The following is a 20414-nucleotide window of genomic DNA, read 5'->3' on the forward strand; positions in this document are numbered from 1 at the left end:
CTATCTAAAGAGAATCTCTACTCACCTAACACCACAATACAAAGAGAGAACCGTAATTTTGCACAAAACACTGTTTTACGGTCTAACGCACACTTTAAGCCGCATCAGGTGATTTTGACTCAATCTAAAAACTGCAATCAAAAAGCCTGAGAACAGACTGAAATCCCATCAAGTGATGTCACACCCGATGAAGTCCCATCACCAGAAATTTTTATTATATTTTGTATTTCATATCAATTACCATCGAGCACCGTATCTATTAAAGTGTCATAACGTGTAAATGAAAATAAAAGCATGCAATCGCACTAAACACTTACACAGCATCCACAGGTACACAAAGACCATGAAAATGCATATCGTGTTTTACATCAATTACCAACCAGCTACGTATTTGTTACCGTTTCGTCCCGTGTAAAGAGTGAAGAGGAAAACAATATTTTTTGTATATCTTTTTTCTGTCCAGTAAAGGATCAAAATAACATAGTAGCACACCAAATTACATGAACAGTTGTCTGTGAGTGCACTTGATACTCCGGTTTCTTCACATATTTATAATGCTAATACTGATATAATGAAGAGCTCACATCTTCATTTGCACAAAAAAGTGCGAGGGACCAAGAAAAAATTCTCATGTCAGCCATGATCACTGATGGTACTGATTTTATTACTCTTGTCCTTTGCCGCACAGCGTAAGAAGTGATGATGAGGATTACATTCATTACTGTTGTCATTGTTGGAACTATTAATATTATTCACACTGTATACATATGTATAAATAAGATTGCAAAACGTATCCGGAAACCCACCTTAGACAAAACGACAAAAGCTAAGACTGACACAAGTGGATCAGCTAGAAATGCAGCCAACTGAACCTTTGAGTCCACGAGAGAACCGGTGTTTTAACTGATACTACAAAACAATAACATCCTACTCCACGACTCCATCCTCTCGGGCTATCAACTTAAAGATAGGGGAAGACGGCAAAAGAGTGTGTATTAAACCTACTTCGTGGTTTCAGCCGCATTATCACGACCCGGACAGATCTGGTCGTAGGGCCTAATTGCATGTCATACAGAGACCATTTGTCACCACCGGTCTTCCCGCCCGGAGACCCAAAGACCAATAAGTCTTGGTCTTGATTGGAGAAAGGCTAAATAGACTAACGCTCGTCACACTGATTTACGGCTCTTTTTTTATCTCTCTCTCTCTTTTTGATATATCTACATTACACAACACACTAGAAAAATGGCTTATTTCACGTTGTTCTCTTCCTCTTCCATTTCTCCTACAGCACAAGGGTTGTGGGAAGAGAATGAACATAGTTCATGATTGCTTAGTGAATTTAAAATGACTTCTGAAGTTTTCAGTACTTAAACTCATGTATAATCCATTACATAACTATGTCAAATCTATACAATATATTTTTCCTTGAAAATCGTCCAGTATTTATATAAAAAAATCATAAATTGGCACTTTAGTTGTGAAATATTGTCGAGTTAGATTAAAGCACAATAAGTCGTAAAACGTACACTAATACAGAAGAGTAATCTTATTCCAAGAAAAAAAGAATAGCACGAGCTGTACAAAGATGTGAGTTACCGTACTTGCTTCCAGCATCAACCGTTTCACGATCCCTACGAAGTCTCACGGGAGAGGAAGAGTATCAGTGTGCTCTAGTTTGGTCAATAAGGATATGTTCTCAACAGCCTACGTTTGAATATTATGGCAGTATGTTTGAAACGTTTGCACCAAGGCCATAAAAAGAAGAAAATCCAATTCTTATTTGAATTACGTCGTACGAACGCCATCTTCACCAGTTATATAGATATCATTTCGAATATTATTCTCAAGAGCTTCTTGCTACATTTTGCCATCAGTTAAGAGTTTTAAATCTCACAAGAAACATGTCACGGTCAAGAGTCGCCAGTTCATGTAATGAGGAGATCTTTTATCATCCAAGATTCCAGAATCAATATTCTCGTAGCACTGATTCCATCTAACAAGGGGGAGACCTTTAACAACGGTTTTTGCATTGACCAGGTATGTTTTAGGAAGGCACACCCCAGTCTTTGTATTATTGCTGTAAGCCAAGTGGATTCTCAGTTCTCTCAGCCTTCAATTGGAACTCTAGTTTCCTTCTACCTTCTATAGTTCCTTAATGGTGAACTCATATTTTACTCCTATTCGACGTCAGCTAGGCTAAACCTGAAACTGAAGCCTATGAAACATTAGGACTGTCATGTGATGAAGAACTAAAACAGCTAAATTTCTCTAGCACTGAATTTCAAGTAGTCAGCATCACTAAGAGGCATATTCTATTTCAACAATCAAGATTATAATAATAATACAGCCGTATCATGCATAGTCCCTATACTTGAAAGCCCATTCAGAGCCGCACAGCTTCTCTATTTTCGATTCGGTCGTCAACTCCTCGTTGGTTGAGCTATATATTTTAGGGTTGAACTCGGGAGGCCGCGTGGCAAATAATAAATAAGACAAGGATTATGCGTTACTCCCTTCAAATGATAGATATTACGCAACCTCGCCTAACGCGTTTATTTACTGGTTTCCTTCCTCATCTAAGATTTATTTACTTACAGTTTTTAATAACCGCTGCACTTGCGTGTTGCAATTCATGAAGTGTAAATTCCTGAACAAAAACTATTATAAGAGTCGGTTATTCACTGGCATGGATAGGAACAAACAGACCACATTCATTCATCTGGTGATTAATCATTTCAGACGAAATAGATTTTCGTAAAATCCACAAAGAGGAAAAGATTACTTAGTACCAGGCGAATGGATACATTATAAGAAATACGGTTAGATTTCACCAGATCACTCTTTTAGATCGTAAAATTAAAATGTAATTTATATTTTCTATAATCCAATTATCTTTTAAAAAACTTTATAGATAGATAGATAGATAGATAGAATATAGAATTTAGGGCGCTGGGACCTATAAAGCCATTCAGCACTGAAAGGGACATAGACAGTAAGAAGGTTTGAATGATTCAACAGGAAGACAACTATGAAACAATTATTTGAGAGAGAATACGAAATATAATGATGCAAAACAGGAAAAATATCACAATCCTCTTTAAAGGAATGCCAAACCCGATTTATGTACTCCGGCTGCTGTCCAAGCCAAAAAACGTAATTTCTATTCTAAGGTATTTCCACGTTTAGCCGGTAAAAGAATAATTTTCATGAAAATATTAGTAAGAAAAATAGAGAAGGATAGTAAAGAACACTGGCAGCAATGGAAGTTTTGGTGCAACGTAGCTTCATTATGTAAGCGCTAAGGTATCACTGCCCTCAAAATATATCACTACTTACACCACGAGTTTTAATTTCGGATGAAATGACCACGGTACATACATCTACTCCTGTAACATCCGAAGCAAAGACAAGGTTCTTTGAACCTTTCTCGTATTTGTCGAAGTAGTGAAAGTCATAAAACAGGAAATAAAGCAAAATAACAGGAAATATTGACCAGCAGATGTTGGGGTGGTTTGCTGATCCTATTCATGGAATTTCCGTGGGAAGAATATAAATTATTATAAGTTTTATTTCTTATTTGCAACGAAAGAAAAAAAACAGAGATGGACATCACCGGAGGAGGGGGTATATATGAAGCATGGTGCAATAAATGTAAGGAGAGTCGACGCACAAATCATGGACGCCTCTTGCGCATGATCCAAATAATTTTTATTTATGTCTTGTCCATAGTTTTCTTATTTATCGCGATACAGTATCTGCAAGATCCATTTAGCAGCAACTGTTATAAGCTTTATTTTTTACTTCAGCTTGCCGTTTTCAAGACATAATTACCCTTAGTTCAAATCACGAGAAGAAAATACACATGTTGTTATCTAATCACTTCACGCGCACACATTCGCAAATGAAGGACCTTCCATAATTTTCTATTCCTTCAGTTAGGTAACAATCAAGTGAGTGCTCACTACCAAACCCCTGAGGAGGAGGAGTAGAGGAGAGAGGAGGAGGAGGAGGAGGACAAAGAATAATGCTTAGCCCATAGAACATAAATCTCAGAATCCCATTTAAGTATCTTGGGGAATCTGGACGTTGCCATCATTACGAGTGTGTGTATTTAGATCCCGTATCGTAGTTTACTGACCGTGGATAATTAAGTAACACGAAAAAAAGTGCAGCGCTTTCTAACATATCCTCAACCTATTGCAGCTGCAATCACCATGAATTTATTATTCAATTACCAAAGAGAAGGTTTTTGGTGTTTGGGAGAAAACCTGTTCTACCTCAACAGCCGGGAAGGTCAGGATAATTAAACTTCCTTATCATATTCCTCGTCTCTATTGCATTTGGTGCATAAAATGAGGTAAGTAATGATAACTAGCTATTTTATGGGAACCCTATAGTTATTCCGTGTGTCCAGTTTCTAAATCCACGCACCAAATGAACGAATAAAGATATTTCACAACAAACGAATAGGCTAGACATTTCCGCTTATTGTACGATCTATGAAACGTGCCAGACTTTCCAATCGTAAAGTCGTGACACCATCGAGCTTGTCGTTTAAGACAGAAACATGATTTGGGTAAGGTTTTCTTACATTTCTTTTGTATGAATATAAAAGACTTATTCGCTGAAATGTGTGTTGTAGATACTGTTTATATCAACTAACAATGTAGTTACGCCAGAGAAGAAATATCCAAAATGTTCTCTGAAGTTATCAACTTATCTTCAATTTCAATTTGATTGATTCATTTATGAAATTTAGACTGTCTCGTTTGTTTGTATGGTGTTTTTACGTTGCATGGAACCAGTGGTTATTCAGCAACGGGACCAACGGCTTTACGTGACTTCCGAACCACGTCGAGAGTGAACTTCTATCACCAGAAATACACACCTCTTATTCCTCAATGGAATGGCAGAGAATCGAACTCGCGACCACCGAGGTGGGACGCCAACACCATACCAACCACGCCACTGAAGCGACTGTCAAGCCAAGCACTGGGACACTTTCAGCAATCACGAGCTTAAGAATGAAATGAAGGAAATGTAGTGCTTGGACAGACAGATAAAGTGATCCAAAAAATAAAGGAAATGAAGTTCAAAGATGTAAACATGGAAGAAAGGAAACGGGAATAGATGTGATGTCAAGTAAAATGCTATAAAATGGGCTCAGCTAGGGGCCGAGGAACTCTGCAAACACCCTTAAGAAATGCCTATGGTGCACCGCGTGAATTGCACTGACGCTGAAACAGGCTAGGAAACATGAACATACGTACAGGTGGGTAGTGACTCCCCAAAGTAAAAAAATGAGATTTTGAGCCTCAAAATGTCAACATGGGAGATTATGCCTAATAAACAAAAATTAATTTTAAGAGACGCCTCTGCAAGATGCATAAATATTTGCACCGGGTATTGTACTTGATATCAATACTTCATTAATATGTCAGGTCACCAGAATTACAAATGCAAAACCAATATCATAGCCCTTAGCAAGATGACATCGAGGAACTTGTCAATGATAATTAATTAATATAATTTATCTTGCCTTCTAAACTGCAAAACTTTTTTTTCGAGGCAAAATCTCTGAATAAGGTCTTGACTACTCAATCAGCATTCATTTTTCTGTGATGTCAGTAACATAGTTGCTTTCAGACTACAGGTGACCCATGTAAATGAAGTGATCAATAAGCTATCCAGTTAAACAAAGTAAACAGTCTTCCAATGACTTTTTACAATTAAAATGGGAAAATTAAATATAAAACTTACTTCTGGCTCTCAAAACTTGGCAGAGAAGACATTACATTGCTAAACCTTTTACATGCAGTAACTAACTGTTACAGAATAGGTTACTTCTACCTGGTAAGTAGGCTGCTAGGTCACACCATAACACTGCAAGTCCCGGCTCCCTTAATTTTGACTCATCAGTCCTGCTAGTTTCACTATACAGTAGCAGAAACTAATGTTCTGTAATTTTCAATTCATGTGGCTTCTGAAAATTACAAAAATATTTCATGAAGTCTTTCTTGCAACATGACATCTACAATGACGATATTGTCTTGAACTTCAATATATTTCCTGCTGTGTGTGTGTGTGTGTGTGTGTGTGTGTGTAGTGTGTGTGTGTGTGTGTGTGTGTGTGTGTTGCGAAAGCCATAATGCTAAGCAATAATGAAAAACGACATTAAATTCAAATATACCCCTAATTTTAAGACAGAAATTGTGTTCAAGCATAGCAACCTCACTGTGAACCCATCCACTGGAAGCCAGCAAACGACTGGTTAGATGCCTTCAGACCCAAAGTAAGAGAGGACGAACTGGTATCATTACAAATGTGTTGCATGAGGGAGGATCCTCGGACACACCCTAATAACCCGCTCTATTCCTCTGTCATTAGACGCGTCTTGATGCCCCGGCATTATCTATCATGGTGTCCCGGGGAAGCATAACTCGTTAGACACACACTTGCGTAAAGAGAGAGAGAGAGAGAGAGAGAGAGAGAGAGAGAGAGAGAGAGAGAGAGAGAGAGAGAGGAGATTGGGGTTAAGGAGGGGGTGGGTGGGCTTTGCATACTTGAAATACTGCTACTAAGTACCAATATCATAGAGAGAGAGAGAGAGAGAGGAGAGAGAGAGAGAGAGAGAGAGAGAGAGAGATGCGCCCACAGCGATATCATCTGCCTCAAATGCCCCAGGCAACTTGATCCTAAGCTTTGTGTAAGTACAACGTATTCATCTTTGAGTTCATCAGTACGACTCTCCGCTCTTCCTTCTAAAGGATACGTTTAGTGGTTTGAAGCTTCATTAAAGGGCCGCTTGCTCTCTATTATGTTAACACTTAAAACAGTAATCAGGCAAAATAAAGGCAAAACAAACTGAAGTTGAGCGCAACATACTTGGAGAACATGTGCCCTCATAATGAACCATAACAAAACAGAAGTTCACAGCAACATACCTGAAGAAATTGTGCCTCCTTAAAACCTTAACTAAACAGACACAGCAACATACATAAACATGTAACCCCTTAATGAACCATTACAAAAGAGAAGTTCACAGTAACATACCTGAAGAACATGTGCCAAATAATGAACCTTTAAATTTTTTGACTGGAAACAAGAAGTTGGCTGTACAGCCTAATTCTCGCTCAGCTCACTCACACGTAAGAAACATGTCAAAGGATCTACAGAGGCCCCTTAAAAATGTATTCAAGGAAAATGAATATCATGCCAGGAAACCAATAATAAAAGTTATACTGGTTTTTCAGAAGCTTCTGACATCATGCACTAACAAACTAGACAAGAGCATTCTTGCACACATTTCTATATGGTTAAGTCAACAAGGCACAAAATGAAACGTAAAAATATTTTCAACATAAATCTGGTCCTTGGCTATGGATTTATGTCCATTCAAAACAGCACATACTCAACAATATTAAATTTGTCAACTATGCTATACAAAACTGGAAAAATAAGTTAGTAAAGAGAGCGAAGGACTTAATATTTAGGTGATGATAAGCACGTATATGAAATTATAAATATCGTCTGTTCCATCAAAATATAAAATTGTCCTGCCTGTACTATACACCCTCCGCTTAATCATAAAATACCTGCACTATGCTATACGATTTATTTGACAACTTCACCATGCAATTACATGACTTCTCGCCATAAGGTTATGTAATAAAAAAATCTGCCACACAAAAGGTCATTAAGCCGCATGAAAATAAGTATAAGGAGAAAACAGAACACTGACATTGTCAATGGACTTCAGCTCCCCGGCAACATCACTATAATAAATGGTGCGTGGCGGACAATAAGATGACATGGAAAGGAACAGGAATAAAAAAGCAAGAACACTTTTCTGGGATTCTTTATAAATATATATCACCATCATGCCATTCTTTTCTTTCTCTAGATTATAGACATAAACAGTGCAGGCCATTTCAAAACCCTTAATATGTTAGCGGTCACCAAAACCTCCAAGCGAGAAAGAAAAGAAAAAAAAAATTGGGAAATAACTATGATTGTGTGAGGTCCCCATTAAGCTGCTCCGCCAGTGACAAATTGATGACAATTCTCCACTTCCTACTTCTTCCTGTATTTATTCATAATTCTCGTCCCTTTATCAAAATGATTAAGAGCCATTCCACAGAGGAAAGGCCGGCTAGATCACTATTATCAGCTTCTGTTTTCCTAACCATTTGTCATCATTTCTGCCGGATTCAACTCTTTGATGACATTCATTTCGATGGCTGATAATAAACAGAGTTGGTTTGATAATGCACCTCCTAATGTTTACTTTAAAAAGATACATCCATTTGTTACGGTATACGTATGCATTCAAAAATTATTTGTAAATTTTGTGATCAGCGGAGTTAAGCAACGATGGGAATAGCAATGCATCAATGGATAACCACCACTGAACAGTCGTTGTCTCTGTATACAACCATTCCTAGACATTTGTCGGGACATATGACGTAGGGTACTAATATCATCTCAATGTAAACTGCATTCTTTGAAACTGAGAGGTAACGCCTATTACTTGAATTATATGGCCAACCATGATTGATTGATTGTGTTTATTAAACCTGGCGTCAAAGCATCTAAGTTAGAGCGGCCACCTCAAGGAGTAGTAAGAAATATTACGGCATTAACAAAAGAAGGGAAACTTAAATATTCATCAGGTGGTGGACTCATAATATATAAACACGGTTTGGGATACGGGTTATAAATACTAAAACAGCAATTCCCACAAAAACATACATGAAATGGGAAGAATAAAGAAGTGAACAGCATAGGTATGTGTGGTGTGTGTGTGTGTGTGTGTGTGTGTGTGTGTGTGTGTGTGTGTATATATATATATATATATATATATATATATATATATATATATATATATATATATATATATATATACACACACAAACGCATATACTCGTATATTTATGTATACGCAGACTTTATATATATATATATATATATATATATATATATATATATATATATATATATATATATATATATGTATATATATACACAAAATAAAGACGGACAAGGAAATAAAATGCAAGAATAACTAGAGAAAATTACAAATCATATCTAAGCTCCAAACAATAAGACTAAACTTTAGTGGATAGAACTGGTTTCATTCAGAGCAAAGCACAAAATTAAAATGAAACTATCATGAATTCTAACGACTACGTCACTGTTTGCTATTCTAATCTTTTCAGGGAGCAAAACAATTCCCTTTTGGCAGGATCATACCTCACTTCTGCTTAAATAACACTCAAAATTAGGATTCAATTATCTTTGTGAGATATCAGAATATGAACCCTTCAATTCTTGTTACCTAATAAAGTTTATGAATAACAGGTGCATAACTTCAAGATGTGATACTTAAGGAAAAACTGTTTATTAAGAATGAAACTTTCAGAGAACAAACACTCCAGAACGAGGATAGTTTTGCTACATCCACAACATCGAAGCATCCTATAACAAACATGAAATCACCGTAACATTCACAGCATCCAGTTTAAGCGAAAACCTTTTAAAAATCAATGTCGTTAAACAGTATCATCACATTTACATCTTATTAGCGTTATTAAAGATGTGCATTTAAAGTATCGGAAACCATGGTATGGATTTATTGTGACAACATTTAAATTCCGTTATACCAGTTCTATATGGTGAGCAAAATATCCACGATGATCACGTGTTTTAGAGCCAGTAAAAATTAACGTACATCGCAATTAAACAGAAAAATTATTACTTTGGGGTGGGCGGGGAGATCTCTTAATGAACTGGTTTGTTAAAACAACCTGTAAAATGTTCAATATATATATATATATATATATATATATATATATATATATATATATATATATATATATATATATATATATATATATATATATAGTGTGTGTGTGTATGTATACTGATGACAATAAAGAGATGACTAAGGATTACAAGATCATATAATGAATCATTATATCAATAACTGAATAATTCTATAATTGAATCCAAAGAATACTCGTAATATCATGAAAGTGGAAACTACATTAGTCCGGCGGTAACTTTTTTACGTTACAGTTGGACGACCTGAAACTTTTTCTGTGCACGTCGTTTGCATGTAATCTCTTAATCATATACAAATACTTAACGGCAAATGTTACATTTACATACACATCAAGCAAATACACAAGAGGTCCAATGCTCATTCTAAAATTATTCTATTTCCCTATTATACACGATATATATGTATTAATATACTCAAACATGTCAGAAAAAAAAGTACATATATGACTATACAGCTAAGTTCAAGCAAGGGAAGATTCTCTCTCTCTCTCTCTCTCTATCTCTCTCTCGCTCCTCTCTCTCTCTCTCTCTCTCTCTCTCAGAAAAAGATCTAGGGAGTTGCTATAGCAGATGACGTTGGTAATTAACCGATCAATTCCAGCTTATAAACCTCGACATGATTTAAAACACAACATCGTTACAAAGCATTAAACGTAACAAGGTCTGGACAGAATTTCATGAAGCATCATCCTCCTCCTCCATAAAAAATAAATGCAACCAATATCAAAAAATCAAGAAAAGAATGGAAGTCTTGGCAAATAAGATTTAACTGACTAAGAACCTTATAAACTATGCCTCTCTTGGGTACTGACCATCCATATAAAGCGAGTTCCAATTTAGAGATGCCATCACCTCGCAAAGAACAGGTGGTACATACAGATAGGGGGAGACCAGGGGGAGGGGGAGGGGGAGGGGAGGGGGAGGGGAGAGGAAGATTAAGAGGAAGAGGGGGAGGGGGGACTTACCGTCTTCCATGGACATGGGACAATGGCATCTACATGATTCGTTTCCAACAGGATAATGTCTTCGGCACAAAACATTTGTTCATGATTTTCTCCTGAAGACAGCAAGTTAAGAATCAAATTCTTATGATGAGATCATGTTATTTAAAACCGAACGAGCTCAATACTTTAAAAAATTACTCTTCTTAGGAAAACACGCCTCAGAGAATTCCATTTGTTTTGGAGAAATAAAATTCTTGAAGAAATTTTTTCTATAGAAAGTAAACTTGAATAAAAAAAAATGCTTAGACATATTGTATACAATAAAGCAAAAAGAGCACCATTCAGAAGGGATTTTTCCATGAAAGAAAGTAATTCTCGGGAAGAACCTCATCAAGTTCATTAATTAACGCAAATATGAACACATTCTGATTTAAATGAAAAAGGTTTTACTTGCTTCCATAAGTTTCACCGTTTGTGAAACCATGTAAAGAAAATGAAACTGAACTAAACTAAATCTACAACTAGGTTTTGCCCCAATGGCACCAACCTGGAAAAAAAAAAATATTAATGATAATGCATAATTGTCGTATAATTGGACTTTAAACTTCAAATAACGGAATTTTGCAACTGCATTCTATTTCCTTCAAATAAATGTATATTAAGCTTTACTTAATGCTCTTTAAATGTTGATAATGCAGGTAAGAAAAAAATAAAGGCAAAACTGACCTCTGTCTAGCCCCCATGCAATAAACGAAACAAACACATATACATATATATACATATATATACTATATATACTACTATATATATATATATATATATATATATATATATATATATATATATATATATATATATATATATATATATATATATATGAATGAATTTTATCCTATCACCGTGATTCATATAGTACAAGCATTAAGCTACAAATGTCCTTAATATCAATTCGCTTTACTTCGAAAATAATATATTTTCATATATGTTAACAAAAGGGAAATTATTTTAGTTAAGAAATTTGTCGTTTTCATAAGCTAAAGCGTCAACTCTACGTCATGAATTCTCGGCTTCCGTGGTTCGTGCCCATGAGATGACGAATTTTTATCAACTAACAAATTCCCCTTCGGTTTTAACATATTTGAAAATATATTGTTTCCGAGGTAGAGCGAACTGGATACTTAAGGACATTTGTAGCGTAGTACTTATATATATATATATATGTGTGTGTGTGTGTGTGTGTGTGTGTGTGTGTGTGTGTGTGTTTCATTTATTGCATGGGAGCAAAACAGTGGCCAGTTTTGCCTTTACTTATTTCTTACCTACATTGTCAATAGTATTTAGAGAGCAATTAATCAAAGCAAGTAACTTGCTTAATGTGCATTTATTTAATAAAAGTAAAGTGCAGTGGCAAAATTCAGTTTTTACTTGAAGTTTAGTCATATTCTTACGTAATATTGTCAAGCGCCCTGTCTCATTGGTGCTTGAAAAATCTATAGGCTATTTGATGTATACAAAATCCAACCTACTAAAACTCACTGAGCATCCAACAGTACACTCAGCGTTAACAGAATGTATTTGCTCCCTGATGATCTCTTTGAATAGCGTCAAGGTAGTTTTCTTGCTGTGGTACACATTTTTCTATAATTTTAAAACAATATTTTTATATATTATGGCAATTTTAGATCAAGAATAAAAGGTCAGAAAAATATGGCGAAGTCAGCTGAACACAAAAGTTCCGTTCACGGTTGCAAATAAGTATTTACTCACCATGCAAATTGCCATTAAATTGTCTTCCCAGATGTGTATAAATTATTTATGTCTGCTACGAGACATTAAAAAATGAAAAATATGAAAAAATTGTGATTTCCTATGGAAAACTTGCAGAAAGATTAGTTATTTATAGTTCTCTGTAAAATTAATGTTTTTGTTGGGATGCTAATTTTGATGTAATTCCAAAACTGAATTGTTCAAAGACAAAATAAAAAAAATAAATGGTCCCAATGACGGGTTAGAATTAAGTAAAAAAAAGGTCTATATTTTCCTGTAGAAAATAATCACCACAAATTTAATAATAGTTATATAAATTATTTTTTAACCAAGTAAAACTTCGATAAATTGTCTCTCCATTGACTTGTTGTTTTTGCATGCTAGTCAGCACAGTAATGCATAGCACTATAATTTTTTACAGTATACACACACGCACATATAAAAAAAACATATATAAATTAATTAAAATATTCACAGAAGGTGGAGATTATTTTCTTCTCTTTCTCGGGATCCATTCCTATAAAGAGTGCAAAAAATGTATTACCTTTTCGATTTCGTCCAATACATTTGCACAAGGAAGAGATTACATGCCCTAGGCAGAACCACTGGCTTTCTGCGAACATAGAAAAATATTCGATCCCTAAACAATAATTTTTTTTTTTTGTAATAAGAAAAGACTTTGACTGCATGTTAAAATATATCCCCCAACGGTATATCAGTGACAATCTCCATCAGAAAGAGGTTTTAAGAATATGAACATTTTTATACTTTTATAATAATTATTATTATCATGAAGAGCCTACTTTCATTACGGTCTCCGCACTTTCCCTGTATAAATATATGAAATCACTGTCCAGATCAACGTCCAACAATGCATTTCTAAACACTTCAAGGAAACAACACATATAAGGACGTTCCCTCACAATTGTCTGCACAGACTGGAGAGAGAGAGAGAGAGAGAGAGAAACAACTACTTCATGAACCAAATAAAAAAACACCAGTGATTTGAGAAAACAAATAAAAAACATACTCTGTAACTTGGGAAAGGGAGCTAACAACCTACGGAACAATCAATAGACAAACTTGGCATAGATCAACATAGCGAAAGAAGTCTTGTGGAAACCAAGTACTACTGACATATCAAACTCAAACATGTATTTCTTTCCTATTCCATATAAAACTTTACAGCGAGACCACTAGCCAATCGCGCTAACTGAGAGTAGTACATGCTGCGAGACAGCACTAACTGACGAAAGCTGTTCACGGGACAAACCGGATGCACTTTGCACCGAATCCTACATTATAAATAATCTGCCAAAAGGAATCCTCTGTCACAACATAGGTAACTATTAATCCGGATGAAATTAATATCCTGAAGCTCGAGGGGGGTATGAGAGTCTTCAAACAAAGAAGCGGGATGACAAGGCATGATCGCTGTGCACCTTAGGTACGTGGGAATCCCATGCTTGTTGCCAGACCAATTACAGGAAATCGGGAAACCTTCAAAAATTTCAGATATTGCAAACTCTTCTGAACACCAGTTCAGCGTTCATCTCGCAAAAGTACGGTAGCGTGTGTGCGTAAAAATGATGAACTAATTGAAGGATAATTCTACAATTACGTGCAAACCCCTGAACAGACATGCAATACAGGGTAGACTAACATATATTTATCAATATTCTTTCTATGATGTTGTACATACACAATACATACGTACATACATACAAACATACATGCACGCACACACTTATTAAGCCTTGAAAATTACATACACCCAAAGGGAACAGTAATTGATAATTGCCTCTGTCCCTATCAGGATTTGAATCCGAGCTCTTGGTTTAGAAACAGCGACATACAATAAACTTTGACCACTTGGCAATCTCGGTATGGTGAATTTGATATTAAACGATAGTTGTGGCTTTATATTTGTGAATAAAAAAAAAAAAAGTCACGCGTACATGAGTATATGAGACAAAAACTTTACACGCATACACACACAAATGGAGAGAGATATATATGTATGTATATATATACATACATACATACATACATACATACATACATATATATATAATATATATATATATATATATATATATATATATATATATATATATAGAACAGAATCATCCACTAACCAAACGAATACTCTGAAAATGAGATCAGCTATTAATAAGTTCAACGTAGAACTTGACCTCCGTTGTTTTCAACTTCGCATGACTGCCAGGAACAAACGCATGCAGAAACTCACTTCACAGAAGTGAACAAGAATGATCATTGTGGACAAAGAAAGGCTACAGGTGTTCGTTCAACCGATTCCGATTCGAACAGTTATCATCATGAACTCCTTCCTCATCATCCACTGCTCTCCATTGCACACCAGCCCAACTCCACCACCAACGCAAGCTCGGACAACAGAGGCCACCATTATCATCAAAAACCCTAAAGTATATACCACGTGCACTGGGAAGAGAGCTTGAGCGTCCGCATAAAAGACATTTCCTGTCCTTGGTTACTGCTGCTGCTGTCCCTGCTGCAAGAATACTAGAAGGAGGAGGAGGAGGAGGAGGAGGAGGAGGAGGAGGAGGAGGAATCAGTTGCAGCCACCCATCGCCCTTTGCACTCCGGTGGTTTCCTGCCTTCTTCTTTAATAACGCTTTGGCTCTACTCTAACTTCCCCTCGCCCTCAAAACTTTTGCTATCCTTAAAATGAAGACGACAATGACAATCAAGCAGAACTGCAATCTTTATAATATATACATATATATTTTTTTTATAGATATATATATATATATATATATATATATATATATATATATATATAGGTGCGTGTGTGTATCGATATATATATATATATATATATATATATATATATATATATATATATATATATATGTGCGTGTGTGTATCGATAGATAGATATATGTGTGTGTATATTTACATACATACATAAATACAAATATGTATATGTATATTGTGTATTAATATATATTATAATATATAATATTTATATATATATATTAATATATATATATTATACCACACATTACATACATATTTGTAAGATTTCCCTCATTAAACTGCTCCATTATCGCCAAACTCGCTACATATAAACATTCTGAAATAAACTATATGGCCTCTGTTTAGAAAAAATAAAAATGCAATTCCTTAACCAATCTTCTCATGAAAATAATTCTAAGTAGCCGCAAGTGTTTCAACCGCGTTAATATAACGTTTGTCTCCTGAAAGATTTTCACCACCTTAACTACATTAACAACTTATCCTTCATTCAAACATTTCAAATGGGATAATAAAGGATTCCATTCCAGATCAACTATGACTTTGAACATTTGCACGTTTATTTCTTCTGCTTAAATTAGAACTTTCCGAGAAAAACGGCCTCAGATAATTGAAGCTGTCAAATAGGTCTTATTTTCATGCACGTCAATCTTTTTTTCTTTTAATGCTCATCAAAGGATATCGTCACGTTAAACCAAACTGTAGCTAAGAATCGGAGGCAAATTCTTAAAGAATATAAATGAGCAGACACGAAATCATGTGTTATATAACCGCAAAACATTGGATTAGGGAATGGTGTCGTTGCGCCATAATGGCAGCTGCTAAAATACGAATAGACTTGATATACTATCCCCCCCACAACCCAATTTATAACAAAGTCTTCAGACATATTCGGTCATCTTTTGCTCTACGGTGGTACTTTCAGCCCTTAACATAGACATTTCAGAGACGTTTTCATCGAAAGAATGATGAAGGAAAAAGAATCACCTTCCTTCGATCACTAACCTTCCTCGGGAACAGACAACCATCTTCACCTACCACAGGACCCCCCTTCTACTACCCATCCCCCTTTAATAACAAGCAAGGATTCGCCTCCACCCCTTCCAACTCCTTTATCTCCCCCAGGGTGCAACAAAGACCCCCCTGGGCTACCGCCGCCCCCCAGTAGGCTATTACAGAGCTCTAAACCCGACCAACCTACAATCAAGGACTGAGTGAGCTCACCTTCTGCTTCTCGCTCTCCCGACTTCTTTCTGCTCGTCTTCTTTTCTCTCCTCAACCTTGGCTTAGGTACACTGTCCACTGGCAAGGATTCCATGCGTTTTCCCTCACACAGTATATTGTTTACTTGCAGGATTCATTTCTTTTCTCTCATACCTCATACTGTTCTCTTCAAAGGTTTCGTTTCTTTTCCCTTATACCTTATACTGCCCACTTCCAGGCATTCATTTCTTTTCCATCATACATTATATTGACTACTTCCAAGGATTCATTTCTTTTCCATCATACATTACATTGACTACTTCCAAGCATTCATTTCTTTTCCATCATACCTTGTATTGCCTACTTACAAGGATTCATCGCTTTTTCCCTCACACCTTATACTGTCCACTTTCAGTTTTATTTTCTTATCCCTCATACCTTATACGGTTTACTGCACAGAATGCATTTCTTTTCCAACACACATATATGTATACGTATAACATACCCCATACATAATATATATACATATTGTATAAAATAATATATACATTATATATATAAAATTATAATATATATTATATATCTATATATATACACGCATATTGCCCACTTTCAAGGATTCATTTCTTTTCCATCGTACCTTATACTATCCACCTGCAAGGCTTCAGTGCTATTTCTTCATTCTTTATATTGTCCCCTTGGTAGAGGTTCAAATTATTTTTTTCCTCACTTATAAGGGATCACATCTTTCACCATAATGCTGCTTTAGGATCATTTCTTCTACATTAATGCCCTATAACGTCTTTTTGAAACATAATTCAATTCCTTTACTGTAACATCCTCTGGCTCGGTTTCGGAAGTTTAACTGTCCAATTTCAAGCGTTCATTTCTTTTAATTGTATACTTCACTTCAACTTACAAACGGTCACTTTTATCGTCACATCACCAACCGCCTAGTAATTACAAAGAGTTCATTCATTTGCCATCACACCTGATAACTCCCATCGTGATTTTACTTTTTTCATGACGACACTTCAAAATACATTTAATAAGCAAGTCTTTACTATGGTTTATACCTTTCGTGTTTGAACTAATTCCTCCACGGAAACGGAAATTTCTTATTTACAGAAATGGAAGTAAAGCAATAGACGATAGAATATAGAATTTATTGTTTGTTTGTTTGTTTGTATGGTGTTTTTACGTTGCATGGAACCAGTGGTTATTCAGCAAAGGGACCAACGGCTTTACATGACTTCCGAACCACGTCGAGAGTGAACTCCTATCACCAGAAATACACATCTTTCGCTCCTCAATGGAATGGCCGAGAATCGAACCAGCGACCACCAAGGTGGGACGCCAACACCATACCAACCACGCCACTGAGGCAGTAATATAGAATTTAGGTAAAAGGCCAAGCAATGGGACTTATGAGGTCATTCAGCGCGGAAACGGACATTGACATAAAAAAGCCCTGAAAGGTGTAACAGGAGGAAAACCCTGTAGGTTCATTATTAAGCAATTGTTAGGAGAGGGTGAAAGTAAGTAGGAAAAAAGAGAATACAAACGGAGGTACAGTAAAAGGAATGAAAGAGGTTGCACCTTGGGGCCGAAGGGACGCTGCAAAGAATCTTAAGCAATGCCTGCAGTGTACCGTGTGAGGTGCAATAACGGCACTAACCGCCTACGGGGGAAAGTACAGTAATAACATCACTCGATTAATTTACCTGGCTTATCACTACGGATATACAGCAGTACAATGACATAATGACTCTTAAAAGCGACTGTCTTCACCAACGATAAGATTTCAATTTGATTTTGCACATCAAATGTCGCACCATCTCACTATACAAGAGCGGATTCATTTTCCTGGCAGTGATAGAAACGCTGATGCTGGCGCGTTCTGTTTAAAGAGGTTGCGAAGTTACCTTCAGGCACTATGCCCTTGTGCCATGTTATTTACTTGTTTCTAAACAGCTCTTTCTTTAAGCATCTATATATGCATTTTAACTCTTCTACTACTGTTTTTTCATTCGTATTTTTTTTTTTAGATCTGTTTTCCTTTCTTAACATATACGCATTATGTGCAAGCTTGCTAAACAAGTGGCAGGCTTTTTAGCTTATTCTAAATCATATAAGTAAGTCTTTCCAAATATCGACTCTTTTAATCTCAAGAGTTAACTGTTTTACCTTGAAAGCAAATTTATCTTCTCAGTTTCACATTAAATATTATGATTTTAATGTACTGTATAATGTACTGACCAGAGTTTACACACTGGGTTACCTCCAACTACTTAAGGCAACATGCAACATTCCATTTGTTATTCTTTAAGCATCCATTTACGTGACTGCTGCTGCCTTCAAAATTTTATTGTGTAATTGCTACAGTTTTAAAGGTTAATTTTTACATTTTTCAACTTCCTTTGCGTTATAATGTGTTATCAAACTGGTTTGCTTTTGTTGACTTCTTCTTTTTTCAAGAATACGAATCTACCTTCCACTTCTAGTCTGCCATTATTCAAAAAAATCTTGTGACTGTACCAAGTAAATCTTAGAATAAAGCATGAAAAAAAAAAAAAAAAAATAGAAAAAAAAATCATGAAAAAATCTATACCTCAAATTGCATGTAACGAACTCTGGTTGACCGATTTCGTTTGTCCAAATTTTCTTTTTGCTCTTAAACCGACTTCCGTTCACAAAGATATGAATTCTGGTAATGGCTTATGGGCAAGACAAAATCCAACTCACTTAATAAAATAATAAATACAATGAAATTTGAACCTTGAAGTATATATTTTTTTTCACTAAAAAATAACCCAAAATTTCAGCAAATTCTACTTGACCGATCACAAAAGTGCGTAAAATTCGTTCATCCTCATCAAAAATCTTAGTGTAAATACACGGTTAACTACTATTCGTAAAGATGCTAAAAAATAAATGTGCATCCTCCCAAGAGCTCGCATAAGAAAAAATATACAGAAACCACCCTATTTAGAACATTCAACTTGTAAACATTCAGAAATTCAAACAAACTGGATCGCAAATTACAACTGTCCACAGCGCTCCCCTTTACCACTCGTAAGATCAAATTTGGTATTGGGAGCTATTCTGTACATACAGTATTGTACTCATATGTTCAGTGTAATGTGTTTTGAGATGACAAAAACGTACAGTACTGAACTGATTATATCATACTGTACTTAAATAGGCATGAAGAGTACACTACTTACTGAGGAGCACGATCAGTAAATGTATTTTGATACCCATACCCATACCCATACAAAAGGTTTCATCGACGATCCCTCGTAACAAGAATAATAGAATTCATAATCGGAATAGCCACATGCAGTAGGGCAAAAAAAAAAAAAAAATCTACTTACAGGAAGATGAATGGCCAAACTCCCGTCAACAAACACAGAATTGATGGTAGAGTCGAGCAATCACTGACCTCCAGTGTTTCTGTTTTAAAAGGAAAAGGGTTAGACACAAATATAATAATAATGACGGAATTGTACAATATAACATTTTTTGCTAAATATCTAGGCAACTTTTTAAAAGAAATAGAAGTATATAAAAATACTACATCAAGAAACTACAATACTACATCGACATCATTGTACGCACAGATATCGTAAACTATTGGTAAATGACAAGCATGCACAACGAAATTATCATGAATAAAAAAGGACAAGAATGGTGTATTATGTGTCAAATTTCGCTATCTCATCAAATTATAATCTTAAAAATACAGGAAATCTTTCACGATTTTCTTCGTCAATAGAGGAAAGTTACGTAAAGAATTAGCGCAAATCGTATAAAATTTCAAATTACCAAAAAGTAGGGAGTCATTCTTACGCT

The 20414-nt window shown here is 35.6% G+C and overlaps 1 protein-coding gene across 1 annotated transcript in view; it reads right to left on the reverse strand.

The window, feature by feature from the left end:
• The window catches only part of LOC135218401 (uncharacterized), a 701048-nt gene extending 681034 nt beyond the window's left edge, over nt 1–20014 (reverse strand). The window contains exon 1 of the mRNA XM_064254700.1: nt 19937–20014. The gene's annotated coding sequence lies outside the window, so the exon portion shown is untranslated. The remainder of the gene's footprint in view (nt 1–19936) is intronic.
• Between the last annotated feature and the right edge of the window lie 400 nt (nt 20015–20414).

The sequence above is a fragment of the Macrobrachium nipponense genome, chromosome 9, assembly GCF_015104395.2.
Source record: "Macrobrachium nipponense isolate FS-2020 chromosome 9, ASM1510439v2, whole genome shotgun sequence".
Taxonomy (NCBI): Eukaryota; Metazoa; Arthropoda; class Malacostraca; order Decapoda; family Palaemonidae; genus Macrobrachium; species Macrobrachium nipponense.